The following is a 14,341-nucleotide window of genomic DNA, read 5'->3' on the forward strand; positions in this document are numbered from 1 at the left end:
AGAGTTATGTTCACAGCATACACATAGAGACATTAGATGAAAGCCTAAAATACACTTTTGGAAGGTTGCAACATAATAAACACTTTTATTTCTTTAGAATTCAGAACAATAACATACAAGAACCTTGAAACAGAGAGAGACAAAGCAGGCTGCTCCCTAAGGCTATGTCTACACTGCACACTCCTTCTGGTGGCATGTAAAGCCCCTCACCTGGCTTGCCTCCTAGCACCAGTATAAATAGCAGTGTAGATGAGGAGGCATTGCTTAGATGAGTAAAGACACAACTGAACCCGTAAGGTATGTACCCTGCGTCATTCTGTACATGCCCAACCACTGCCTCCTCCATCTCCAGCTACACTGCTATTTTTAGCAATATAGCATCACTCTATGTTACTGCCACTCTCACTTCCACATCTAGCTACACACTACAGTGTGGACAAAATCTGCTTTTCACTGCAATGTACCTACACATACACTACACACCACAATCAGTGCTGTGCAGTGTAGACATACCTTAAGTGAGAGAGGCAAAACTCACACCACCTTGTTCTAAGTTAGCTCTCTGTAGAATGACTCGGATCATAAGTTTCCTTACAGAGCCTCCTCGCTCTGGGTCATCACTTTTCCCAAGGGCAGGACACACAGCCTCAATTGCTCTGGGACTGGGTGGTGGAGCTCCAGCACCCCCCTGTGTCCCGTTGTGAGCTCCTATAGCAACTCCACCTTAGTTCAGACTCCCATGGAGATTTTACCTTCCTATGGAGTGATGCAACCCAGCAAGTGTTTACAGTGACCCGGGGCAGCCTTTTCAAAGCGAGGTAGCATTTCATAGTCACCTGGAGTATTGCATGTGCAAGTCCTGAGGCTAGCAGAGGAAAACCAAACTTAAGAGAAAGTCCAAGTGTAAAAACAGAGTCAGGCCGGCCATAAAAGGATTTGAAGAGCTATTAGCAAAAGACACAAAAACAGAAAGTTGTTTTTAAGTACCTCAGCAGCAGGAAGCCTGTTAAGCAACGAATGGGGCCACTGGACAATTGAGGTGCTAAAGGAGCACTCAAGGAAGATCAGGCCATAGGGAAGAATCTCAATGAATTTTTTGCATCAGTTTTTACTGCAGGACCAGATGGCATTTAAGCATGAGTTCTGAAGGAACTCAAATATGAAAATTGCACAACTACTGACTGTGGTATGTAACCTATCCCTGAAATCAGCCTCTGTACCAGATGACTGCAGGAAAGTTAATATAACCCTGATCTTCTGTGGCACAGTTTTCCTCCTGGATTGGAACAGCCGGCTGGAATCCTGCGAGGTACAGAGCAGAGAGAGGTTTGGGCCACAACGTTCACCTCAGAGGCTGAGCTTCTGCAGACATTTGGGATGTTCCCATCTGAGGAGGATGCTTTTGGCCAGCCCCAGTTCAGAGCTTTCAGTCAGCTCAACCGGTGATTCTCTGGCACAACTCATCTAAAGTAGCTGAACTTTTCAGGCCTTGCCCCCATCTCCAACACCCCTTGCACCTCGCATTGCCCTCTAATAGCCCCGTCCCTTCTCTTGATCCCTGCCAAGCCCAAATACAGAGCCTAGCTCACCCTCCTCCTCTCTTAGACCCTCCCCTCACACGATCCTCCCCTACCTCTGACAGACTGCTCACTGTGCCCTTCCCTAGCTCCTGGAGGAATCCTGGCTCCTCAGAACAACCTGGGAATGGGCGGTTCCTACCTCTGTGTGGGGTGCGTGGTTTTCCGTCTAGCATCACTGAGAGCCAGCACGTCTCGATTTCACAGGATGAGGCGATGGCTCCCCAAGCTGGGCCAGCTGCAGGCTGCATTGCTGTGGACAGATCCCAGACATTCGAAGACAGAGGAGGAGGAAGCCCCTGCTCATTCCCGGTTCAGAGATCCCCATCGAAGACGGGCCAAGAGGGGAGGAGAGAACGAAGGGCAGAAAGTGAAGCTGCCTCTGTGGGGAGGGCACTCCTGTAAAACCCAGTCCAGTTCCCAGATCTCCTCCACATTTCCAGGTGTAACTTTGGAGAGGTCATTTCATCACCTTCATTCCCTGTCTGTAAAATGGGGGTAGTAGTCCCCCCCACAAGGAGGAGAAGGGAGGACAGTCCCATTGTCTGTGAGGGGCTCGGTCCCTCTGGGCACGGATTGTGCCAGAGTGAGGGAAGGGACCCAGAGTTTACTCCCTAGAGCCAGGGGAGGAGGATGGGATCAGAAGGTCATCCAAGGGGGATGGGTCAGGAACTGCTGCAACAGACGGGGCTTAGGGATTCGGTCAGTGCCAGGGACTTGCTACCTCCCTTCAGCAAATGGCTTCCCTCTTCTATCTGACTCCTTCCTAGTGTCCTCGAGGGGCTCCCTTCATTCTTCTTGAATGTAGTGGATTCGTTGACCCAGGTCGATAGCTGGGAAGTGCGGACTGACTATTCGTAGTGTGGCATGAAATCAGTGGGAAATCTATAGTTAGCAAAATAAAGGTGTCATTGGCCTTTGGAAATTTGGAGCTGATCTGTCCTCTTAGCCGAAGGTACTCGTGCACAGAGGGATGAAGCTCGCCATCTTGGTCAGGTGATCTATGAGAGTCAGTTCCATCATGTGGCCATTTGAATGAGTGAAATTCTTGGCAATGGCTGCCATGGATGGAGCAGGGTCTTCAGAGGCCTGAGATGCCAAGAAGTTAGGTGCGTGGTGCCTTGGTGAAAGCGCAGAAGTCACGTGTGTCAAGCTAAGTCTGAATTTCAGCGCACATCTGGCACCACCAAACAAAGCAGGCCCTGATAGTCATAGTAGATGCGTCTACTTCCATGATAAATGCTGTGCGTCAGAATAGATGCAGTGGTGAAGACAATTCTGAGCTGTTTGCGGGCTTGTTCGTACTTAGATGACCAAACGAATGTGGCCATTTTGTGGAGGAGAGCTCTCATGCGGGTTATTGGCTCTGAGAACCCTGGGCCGACGCAGCAGTAAAGCTGGTGAAGTCTAGGAAGTGCTGCTCTTCTTGAGGACTTCAAATTTTGTCCCATTTATGAATGGCTTCCACCTTATTTGCATCAATCGTAACACCCCCAAAACTCTGTGGAGAGTTGGCTGGAGGTTCCGCTTTTCCAATTCTGTGTTGAGACCATGCTGCCAAAACCTCTCCGGGTTCGGATGTGGTGCACGTGCTGCTGACAGTTCTGCACAAAGAGAAGTATGTCACCTGAATAGATGCCACTGTATGGATCCACGATGTCTCCAAATACATCACTGATGAAGTGTTGCAAGGTCAGGGGATTCACAGCAGGGGGTAAGGGTTCCAAACTATCACTTTTTTCAGGAGGCGATAGTCTAAAGAGCGGCGTAGTCCCACATTTCTTCTTCCCAAAAAGGGCCTGGTCACCCGTGGGAAACGCTTATTTGCTCATAAACTCTTAGGACTGGTTTTCATGACTGTATGCAGGGAGAGCCACTAATTCTGGTTCCAACAACGCGTAAATACAGGTGAAGGCAACTTTCAACCAAGGTTGTAGGTGACTAGGGCAGTCTTAGTCCCGGTGCAGAGGCAACGAGTCCACATTTCTTTCAAAGATATCCATGTAATCCTGTTTTTTATCAGGAATGCCGGGTGTCCAAGTCAAGAATGGTGGAGTAGGTCCAGGGACGGAGGTTGGTTAAAGGAACCCCTACATTTCCATTGCACAACTCCAGTAGGAGCAGAATCGGACCAGGCTCATGTAGTGAGGCCATGGTTCACACCTGGAGTGATCTGGCCACTTACTTGCGGAGAGCCTGCTTTTCTGCAAAAAGTTGCACAACCTGATGTCACATGCTGCATCTGATAATTAGGTCCAGTGGTTGGAGTGTAGGTCGCAGAGAGGTGCAGGATGGCACCTAGGCTAAGAGTGAAGCTAGAATCAAGGTCCAGGGACACACCAGGATCAAAACAGAGATCAGAGTCCATCGACAAAGCAGAACCAGAGCCAGAGTCCAAGTCCAGGCCAGAGGTCGAAGCCGGTGGTCAGAGACCAAAGATCAGCCAAGTCCATGTCAAGCTAGAGTCCAGATACAGGCTGAAGATCAAAGCCGGGTAGTCAAAATCCGAGGGGTTGGGGAATATCAGGAGGAGGCAATGCTGGAGCGCGTGGGTGGACGGCCTGGAGCAAGGCTAGAGAAGGGTAAGGAGAATACTGAGCCAGGGTTGGTAATGAACATCTGGAGCCAAGAAGGGTCATGCCAAAGTCATAGCCAGAGACCGGAGCCAAGAGTCAAACCTGAGTCAATAGCGAGGAACTGGAGGGCAGGGCAGGGTGATGCATGCAGGCAGGAACCTGGATCACTTACAGGTGCTCCCAGGCACTGCCCACCTGGAGTGCTAGAGACCCCTCATTGTGTGACTCCCTTCCTAGGAATAAAAGAAGGACAGCAGGATGACAAAGACATCTCAGACCCTGGGGTCCAGGCCAAGGGGAGCTCCCACCCAGGCTATGTGCCAGGACCCCATCACCCTCCCTGTTCATTTCACACTCAGAGACCCCCTAGCTGGAGGGGAAAATAAAGGGCAGAAAGTGAAGGTGCCCCTGGGGAAAGGCATTAGCCTAGGACCCAGTCCAGTTCCCAGATCGACACCCAGGATTGTGTGAGCCACCCCTCCCAGACCGCAATGGGTTACTGAGGATAACCCCTGGTTCTGAGGATGCTCTCATTTCTGGGCCAGCCCCATGGCCCTGACAGCCTGATTTTTCCAAAACTGGCCTCTGGGCCTGGGGGCAGGGACAGTATCTGGCCTGGCCCCAGCTCCAGGGGTCAGGGTGGGGCAGGGTGGTGAGAGCGAGGTGCTCCGCCTGGGTTTCTCTCAGTGCTGTGGGCTCTATGGCCGCTCCCCCCAGCCCTCCCCCCGCAGGCACAGTGAGACAGAGCAGTACCTGTGGCAGGGGCTGGAGGCTTCTGGTCATGTGAAGCGGGGGGGTGGGTGGGTCTTCAAGGCTGCCCCGCGGAGCACAGCCCCTGCAGTGCTTTGGGAAACTGGAGCAAGCACGTGATGGTAAATAGCTGGGCCATGACCTTCGCAGTAACGTCCTCCTGCTGCAAGGGAACAAGGATCAATCAGAGACTCCGACACCCACGAGAACAAAGGGGATTCACGGCACCGGGAGCCAGCAAAATTTCCTCCCTACCCCCCATGTCTGAGGGACGGATTCCCCCACCCAACCCCCTAGACAAAATCTCATCTCTTCTCCAGTGACTCCCATCCTCTCTCCCATCATTGGGGAATGAACTCCTGCCCCCACTCCTCTCAGTCCCCCCGAGAGCTGTTCTACCTCCCAACCCAGCTGGGGATTCCGCTCCGCTCCCCAGAATCCCCTGAGCCGCCCTCGCCCCCTCCAGCTGAGGGGATGGGAGGCTTTGGGCAGTAGTGCTGGGGGGTGAGAGGAAGTGGACACCTTTCCCCAAGGGATCCCCCATCCTTAACATGATGCCATGGGCAGTAGCTCTGGGGAATGGGGCACTTAAGCAGCCTCCGCTGACTGACTCCTCCAGCTCTCCCAGAGCAGGTGGGAGCTGAGATAACATGATCCCAGAGCACTAGGAACCGGCCTGAGGCCCGGAGGGGATGAAAGGCTCACAGAGGTGGCTAGGGGAGTTGGCAGCCCCTAGCATGAGCAATGGCAGCGTGGCGTGTTGATGTGATGCCTGTTAGGAAATAGCCTTGCTGGAGAGCTGGGTCTGCCCTGCTTTGAGCTGCTCAGGGGACAAGCTGGCACCTACCAATGGCACCTGCCTGGGTTCATCCTCTCCTTGCTCCCAGGTCAGCGCATGGGGATGGGATGGGAGTGATTTTCAATGGCCTGGAGGTGAAAGGCCCTGGGGTTCCCTCCCCAGTTGATCCCTCTTTGGTTACCTCGTCCCCTAGCAGCTGGCCGGCTTCCCCCAGGATGGAGTAGGTGAGCAGCAGCCCAGCCTGGCTGACATGGAGCAGGGGGTGGTGTATGGCCTCCAGCGCCCCCTGAAGAAAAGTTCTTTTCTGCTCTTCCGTGAATATCTCACCAAAGACCTAAAACCAACAGAATCAGAGCCCTTGCAATGGCTCAGAACCAGGCTCCAAATCCCTCTGGTGGCTCACAAGGTGGAGAAGAGTCCTGGGGCAGCCAACCTTTGGGGTCCCATGGACCAAAGAACCCCCTTCAGTAAGAGGCTGCAGGCACTGAGGCCTCCAATAGCTCTTTCTGGAGCAGGATTCAACCCAGGTGCCATGAGATGCTGGAAATGGGTCTCCGCACTTTGAAACCAGCTCACCCAGACACTCTACTGCTCCCAGCAGCGATATCTCCTGCAGCTCACCCGCTAGAGGTGAGGGGTCTTTTAGATCTGGGTCATTCCCACGCCTCACCCCACTGACATTCCCAGGAACCTCACATACTCTGCTGCAAATAAGTAGCAGGCTCTTGCCCTGTGTCCATGACACACTCACTGCAGGGGGAGACAGCTCCACACCTGAGCTGCTGCAATGCACCGGCAGAGAGTCCTTACCTCTCCCACCCTGGCCAGGTTTCTATAGCCCAGGCTCTCGGTGTCCTGGAGCCCTTCCCGGCACCACAGCTCTCTTCCCTCGGTGATGTTGAGCCCTGGGGGAGAAAGACACACCCATTGGGGAGGTTTGGCATTCCGCTTTCACTTCCGGTTTCCATCTGGGAGCACACTGGCCAGGGTCCTCGTGGCATCCACAGCCCAATGGAATCGCAGGGTCCATACCAGGTGGTTTAGTACCAGAAGGGGGATTTGTTTTAGTCATCACAGTAATCATGTGACCCTTAGAGTCATTGTGCTCTGGGAGTGGGTGCCTGTTAATGGTGGTGTCTAATACTGAGAACCCCCCACACCCACTGAAGTCAGGATCTGGCCCTGACTACCCAACTGGTGACATCCTACAAGCTTTGTGTCCATCCCCTGTGGTCCCTGCTCCTGCCCCTGCCCTCATGATGGGCTCTTTCCCTCCATGTCTCTCAATAGCTCAGTTCCTGTCCCCTCACGAGCTGGCTGCCCTGTGGGTGGGCTATTTCCCTGGGCTGGGGGACAGAGCCGGGCTCTGAAATAAAGCAGCCAATTTCCCTGACACTTTCATACTCATCTCCCTAATTCAGAGAGAGGGGAAGAGAAAGAGTCATCATCTAAGGTGGGATCGGTCTCAGAGGAGGGGTCTTCTTTCTGTAGGGTTCCATTGCCCAGCAGAGGGAGTCTCAAAGGAGGGGCCTTGTTTCTATTGGGGTTCCTCTGCCCTTCTACAGTGGGTCTAAACAGAGAGGCCTTAGTCCTCTAGGCGTCCCAATGGCCAGCTGGAGCTAGTCTCCGAGAGGCTTGTTTCCATGGGGTCCCATTGCCCAGCTGGGTTCTTACCCCTCTTCTGCACCAGGAGCCTGTGCAGCCAATATATCCCACCCCTGGCTTGCCGGCTGATGTCCTCGGCTGGGTGGGATACATGGAGACCCAGCTGCAGCACAAAGTCGCCTGCCTTGGAGAAGTCAGAGGTGGTCTGGTGGAAGGAGGAGAGGGGAATCCATCAAACTTCTCCCTTCAGCTCTCCAGCGCCCCTGGGCCAGAGCTCTGCTCCCACCCCTCTGTAGGAGGCGCTGGGCGAGAGGAGCGAGAGCTCTCTGCCCCCAAGGGAGCTTGGAGCAAAGGGACCAGGGCAAAGGCCCTCTATGAGCACTCACTGCCTAGCTGCTCCAGAATAACAAGGGCCCTGAGGCCAGGCACAAATCTGCCAGCCAGTGGCCTATGGAACGCAGTCCCTTGCGGACCCAGGGGGGACCAATTAGCCACGGGATGAGGAACTTGACTCAAGCCCTGACTCTGCAGGATGCTGGGGTCAAAAGTCACTTACGTCAAATCCAGGCAGGGAGGTGGTGAATTGGAGCAGGACAGCGCTGTGCTGTATGGCTCTAGCTCTCTCCTGGGTGTTTTTGGACTGGAGCCAGAAATGGACGTGCTGCGGGAGAAGGAGGCAGGGGCGGGTCAGCAGGCAGGCGTACATGCTCTACAAACGAGCCTCTCCCCCTCCCGAAGGGGCTGAGACTTTGTGCTCAGGGTGGAATAGCTACAGAGCTTGAAAAGGAGGTCCATGACACTGCCCATGTCTTGCTGGGCACAAGCTCATTGTCTCTCCAGGCTGGGACAATGGTCAGTCTTCGGGCTGGTCTATTTGCCCTGAACCCCTGATCCATGAACAGCACGTCAGGATCAAGGCACATGCCCTGGACCCCAGACTCCAGCTGCAAGGGCCTTGGTAGGATGGATGGAACGGCCGTGAGGACAATCCCTCCGGGAACTGCAGTGTCCCTAGGACAGAAGAGCTGATTCCCTGAGGCTCCTCCTGTATCTCAGGGTCTCCCTAGAGAGGAGCCAGTGACTTTTCTCAGAGGCCCATGTCCTGCATCTCACAGGGGTTTGTCTCTCAGTCCCCGGCCAGGCCTGCTGCTCACTGTTAGTGCTTAATGCAACCGTGCAGAGCTCTGGCTGACAGTCCCAGCTCCTTCCCCCTGCACTGGCAGCTCTGGGAAAGTGTGGCCGGCTGGGTCCAAGCTGGAAGGACACAATGGAAATGTGGCTCTTCTAATCTCTCCTTTGCTGCCCTCCCCCAGGGTTCAGGGGCAATTCCACCCCAGACCGTCCCATTCTACTCACCTCCAAGAGGTGCTGCAGCTTCTCCAAGCTGGAGGTCTCTGTCAGCAGGCCCCTGAGCATGCTGTCCAGGCTCTGCAAAAAGCTCTTGTGGAGAGCCTGCAAGAGGAGGGAGCACCCGTCAGTCAAGGGACATGGGGCCACACCAGCCAGGGGACAATTAGGAGGATTCTCTAGGAGCCCTGGCAAGACTCAAAAGGCACATCCTGGCCTCTCCCATTCACATCACTCCAGAGAGACTAAGCAAAAGTTCATGGCCGGATGCCTGCTGCCTCTTCAATCCTTGCTCTTAGCAGTTCTCTGCACAGCGCCTGGTACCCAGCAGACTATGGAACAGCCAAACTGCAGTGGGTGGGAAGTAGGATCCCCGGGAGAGTCCAGGCAGCAGAGCACAGAATGAGGAGAGGAGGGAAGGCTGGGATCAGCCACGGAGGGGTAATGCAATCCCCTCTGGAGGGAAGGGGCCCCCACGGCCTGTTCCCAGCTCTGCTCACCCCTCCCCTATTCTCAGCAGCTCTATCAAAGTGAGGGAGCAGGGACCAGAGCCTGCTCCTGCTCCGGGGACAGAGAAGTAGGATCAGGACCTACCTGGAAGTGGGGGGTGTCGTTCCCAGTGCCCATGGTGAAGATCTGGTGGAGAAGCGCGCTCAGGAGGCGAGATTCCAGCTCCAGGGACAGTGGTGGCTTCAGTTTGCTGGCAGAAGAGAGGAGCCTGTCGTACACTTTGCAGCACCAGTGTTGTGCTGGCACTGGCATGGACATCACCCCCTCCCCCACAGTGATCCCCTCCCCACAGCCACTGTAACGTTCCTGGAGTGAAATCCACCCCCCAGCCAGGAAAGAGGGGACGTTCCCGCCTCCTCTGCTGGGGGATGGGAACAGCCACAGCTGGGGGTAACCTAGGCGGAGGAGGATCTGTGACTCCCAGCTCTGGGCCCGATCAGCACCAGGGTTAGGGCAGCTGGACGGGAGGGTCCTGATACCTGAGGCTGCAAACCACGTCCATGGAGCTGGAAATGATGGAGCTCGGCTCTGACACCACAGGGAGAATTTCAATCAGCTCCTGGGAGACCCCAAGGAAACAAAACCGTGTGTGAGACCAGGCCCCGCAGACCCACAGGCACTTCCCAGGGTGGAGGCCAAAGTGCTCTGCAGAAACAGCCAGTGTCACCCCCACCCCCAACCAGCTGGGCCCCCCATTCCTCCCATCCATCAAACTTCCTTCCCCCTCTCCCACCCAATTCCTCCCTCCCCTACCCTCCGGGCTTACAATTCCCCCACTGCCAGCTCAGTGTCACAATTATCCCCTTCCCTGCTCCCCAGCCCTCAGCCCCAGGAACCCCTGTCCTCTGCTTCCCCCTCTGGCCCCACTAACGCTTCCTCCCATGTCTGGCTCCCTCGCCCCAGGGGCCGGGCACGGGGTCCCACTCACCGCAATGCTCTCCACAAGGGCTGCTTTGGAAATATAGGGCTCCAGGGTGTCCCACCCCTGCTGCTGTGCCAAGACACACAGACTCAGCACAGCGTCGAGGAAGCGGAGCTGATGGGCCCTGTTCCCCATCAGCTAGGAGTGGGGTGGGGGTAGAGAGAGAGAGCCTGTTACATAGGGACCTCCCCGCCCAACCCAACCCAACTCCAGGGCTCAGGACCTCCATGGGGTTGGACAGGAAAAGCCGCCCCTTCCTGAAACCAGTGTTGCCCGGCACAGACCGGGGTTGTAACTTGGACAGTGTCTGCGGGGAGCGGAAACCTTGGCCTGTGTGGGACAAATGTCCCCACTTTGGGGTGCCAGAGAACAGAGGAGACATGTCCCCCCATTGGGGGTGAGGGATTCTCTGGGACAAGACCCCCCTGCCTGGGTGGAGATGGAACAAGGGGCAGGACGGACTCGGTGGCAGTGCAGCTGGGGGATTTTTGTACCTTATCTCTGCCCTGGAGATACTGCTGGATCTCTGTGATGATGTCTTGTTCCAGGGACACATCTTCCTCCTCCTCCTCTTCCTCTTTCTCGTCCTCATGGGCACTGGGGGGCTCTGCACCAGGGAGGGAAGGAGAAAGTATAATCCCTTCTGCTGCTGGGGGGATGCAGTGGACAGAGAAGGCTCCATGTTTCCCCCTTCTCTGTAAGGAGCCCCATGGCAGCGCGGGCCCCACCCTGCCCCTGCGAGAGACGCCCTCAGCCCCATGAGCCTCAGGGCCCCATGGCAGTCAGTCCCCCCTCCCCCCACATGATCAGGGGAGGCTGGAGATCCCCAACTCCACCCAGCATCCCCTGCCGTGGGGTGTGGCTGTGCCCCCCCCCACTGGTGTTAGTGGGGCTCACATGGGTCAGTCCAGGCACCTTGGCGAGCCGATGGGCACAGGAGGTTACTAGTCCCCCACCGCCCCAGTCCTCCTCCCTTTCCCCTGGGTCTCCCCTCACCTGCAAAGAGGGAGCACTCATCCGCAGGCCTGTCAGACCATGCAGAGGAGCTGCTGGCCCCTCCGGAGTATGCGAAGCTGCTGGTGTTTGTCCCAGAGTCGCTCAGCTCCTGCTCTGGGCTGGCGGGGGGCTCCTCAGTGGCCAGGGTGGGGCTGGCAGGGGGCTCCTCAGGGGCCAGTTTGGGGCTGGCGCAGGGCTCCTCAGTTGCCAGGGTGGGGCTGGCGCAGGGCTCCTCAGGGGCCAGGGTGGGGCTGGCAGGGGGCTCCTCAGTGGCCAGGGTGGGGCTGGCGCAGGGCTCCACAGTTGCCAGGGTGGTGGGTGGCTCCTGCTGGGCCCTGGGGTGCAGCTCCTGGCTCCTTGGCTTCCTGTGAAGGAAGCCCCAGAGCTGCCTTGCCCGGCTCCTGCCCTCTCCTGGCTCCCTCCTCCATAGCTGTACCCGGGGCCACCTCCATTTGGGCCCAGAAGGTGCCTCAGGGTCAGCTAGGGGAGCTGGTGTCATCCACTTCCTGCAGCATGCCAGGCAGCTCCTCTGTTTATGCTGGCCACCAGCCTCTTCCCCGCCCGTGGGGCCAGAGGGGCCGCTCTCCTGCTCAGAAAGACGGATGTTCTTTCCCTCTGGCTCTGGAGCCACCTGCCTGGCCTTCCTCCTGAGCATCTGCCTCAGCCGCTCCATCCTGGAACTGAGTGGGGAGCAGCCGTGAGTCTGGGTTCAAGGCAGCCTCTCATTAATGGGGCCTGCCTGCTCCCCTGCCCACCTCCCCTCCGCTGAGGCAATTCCTCCTCCCCACACATCCCACCCCAGGGCACAGGAACCCTCATCCTGGGGAACAAACTCTGCCAAGGGACGGGCTGGAAGCCCTATTGGTGGGATATTTCCACCACACTGGGGATGGCTCTGGAGAGCTCCACTTACTTACTCTAGATGGGATGGAGCTGGATTGCAGATGCTTGCTGTTGGTCCTTCCTTTACCCTCCTCCTCAATCTCCTGCACCCAGGTGGGCTGGAAAGGGTGCTGTACAATGCCCTGCCAGCAGGGCAGGGGGTAGAAGTCAGGAGATCGAAAGTGGCTGTGAAAACAAGATGATGTTTTATTGCCAGGTGATGGATAAACTCAGGCCAGCAGCCAGGGGGTCACCACACTGACCGACGTCCAGCAGGACACCTCCCATCTCAAGGTCTCCTAGTAACTTACGCACATTCCTGAAATGTGAGGGCCCAAGGGCTCTAGGGGAATGTCCCCAGCCCCACTGATGGAAACAGAGGCCTTGGCAGGAGAAGCCACTGCCTCAGGGTTGCGCTGGGAGTCAGGGATAGAGTCGGGGATGGAGCCCAGGAGTCCTTTGTCCAGGCTCCCGTACTAACCGCTAGAGGAACACTCCCTTCCAGAGCTGGGAAGTGCCAGCAGGACTCTGTTCCCAGTCTCCCTGGCTCTGAGTGTGACCTATGGAGCTGGTGGAATCTTCATCCTTCGAGATTTGTAAGGCCCAGCTTGGCCAAAAAAAAAATCATCTACTTAAAATTAAATGTGAAATTGACAACCTTTTGTTAAGGGCGAAATTTATGACAATCTTTTAAATAATGTTCTTTTTTCTCTTCTATTTAAATTAAGTGGAATATGTTCACTGCCAAGTTTTTCAGACAGTCGCACCACTGATGTGGTAGCTAAGGCCCTGGAAGCAAAGTTAGCTGAAATGCTAGCCTAGCTTTGGACAGCAATAACTTCCTTGAAAGGTGCAGAAAATATTGTTTTCATTTCAGTTTATTCAAATAGTTCAGCTCAATCGACTAGTTCGTTGAAATTCAAGAAAGCCATTGGGAGTTCACAAAACAGGCAAACTTGTTTTCCTCCCTCAATCTATGGATAATCTATGGATCTACTAGTTCATAAATCTAAAAACACGTGGAGACCAGAATGTATCATTTCAGTTCAATAACCACACATCAAATTTCCTTAGTTTAAGAAATCAGTTAGTTTTAATTGCAAAACATTTTTGATATAACTTTTTTCTTATGCTTCTCTTTCTAGCTCTGGTATGACCTTGCTGTGTGACCAAAGAGAGGTCACTTCCTTTCTCTTTCCCTCTGTATCATGGGGATGGAGAAAATTCTCCCAGTCCCAGCAGAAGAGAGATTTGAGCACGTCAGGCGTGTTAGGGCCCTTGTGCTCTAAAGGACAATGGGTGATTGTTGTTTGGGGCAAGAATCCTGACGTATTTGCTACTTGTCTCCTACCCAAAGCCAAGATCACATCTCTGTGTTTGCAATCATGAGTTAGAAATTCTCAGCACCCCTCTGTCTCCTGCAGCCCCCAAGTGTTCCTTGGATTATGGAGGCTTGGATGCTAACAGGACTGGAATTTGTTACTGGCTCCCTGGATGGTTCTAGCCAATGAGGGTCTCCATCTAGCCTCAGAGGCCCACACCCCCAGACACTACAGATCAGCGTGGATTGATTTCATTCCAAATATTTTGTATTTGTAGTGGTGGCCGATGACAGAACAAGGAGCAATGGTCTCAAGTTGCAGTGGGGGAGGTTTAGGTTGGATATTAGGAAACACTATTCCACTAGGAGAGTGGTGAAGCACAGGAATAGGTTACCTAGGGAGGTGGTAGAATCTCCTTCCTTACAAGTTTTTAAAGCTCAGCTTGACAAAGCCCTGGCTGGGATGATTAAGTTGGGGTTGGTCCTGCTTTGAGCCGGGGGGTTGGACTAGAGACCTCCTGAGGTCTGTTCCAGCCCTAGTCTTCTATGATTCTATGAATAGATAACCATTAAAACATGTGGATTTGCTGGTTTTGCAGGATACATAAAAACAAAAGGGTTGACTGAAACATTTTGTTTTCATTTCAAACACACTGAGGTAAAGAAGTATCTCTAGTGCATTGAACTGATTGTTCCTGGTCATAATGTCCTTCCACATTTTAGAGGTAGTAGCTCACATCTCCTCCTCTCTAGCCTTTATTCATATATTACAAGAGGAAAAGAAGCCTTCATCCTTTTTCAGCTCCCAGTCAATTTCTTAAATTTGAACGAAGTAGCTGCAACAATTGAAATGAAGAAAATAGTCTTTCTGCACACACAGAAGAGGTTATTGCTGCCAAAATCTGGCTGAGTATTTCAACAACTTCTCGACCCCCAGGTGCTTAGGCCATGACTTCCAACAGTTCAGTGCTTTGACTTCCTCTGAAACTTGGCAGCAAACATGGACTTCATATATTTATTTAATTTCAATTAGTTTAATAGGTTATAGCAACTATA

The sequence above is a fragment of the Chrysemys picta genome, chromosome 4 (assembly GCF_011386835.1).
Source record: "Chrysemys picta bellii isolate R12L10 chromosome 4, ASM1138683v2, whole genome shotgun sequence".
NCBI classification, from domain to species: Eukaryota; Metazoa; Chordata; order Testudines; family Emydidae; genus Chrysemys; species Chrysemys picta.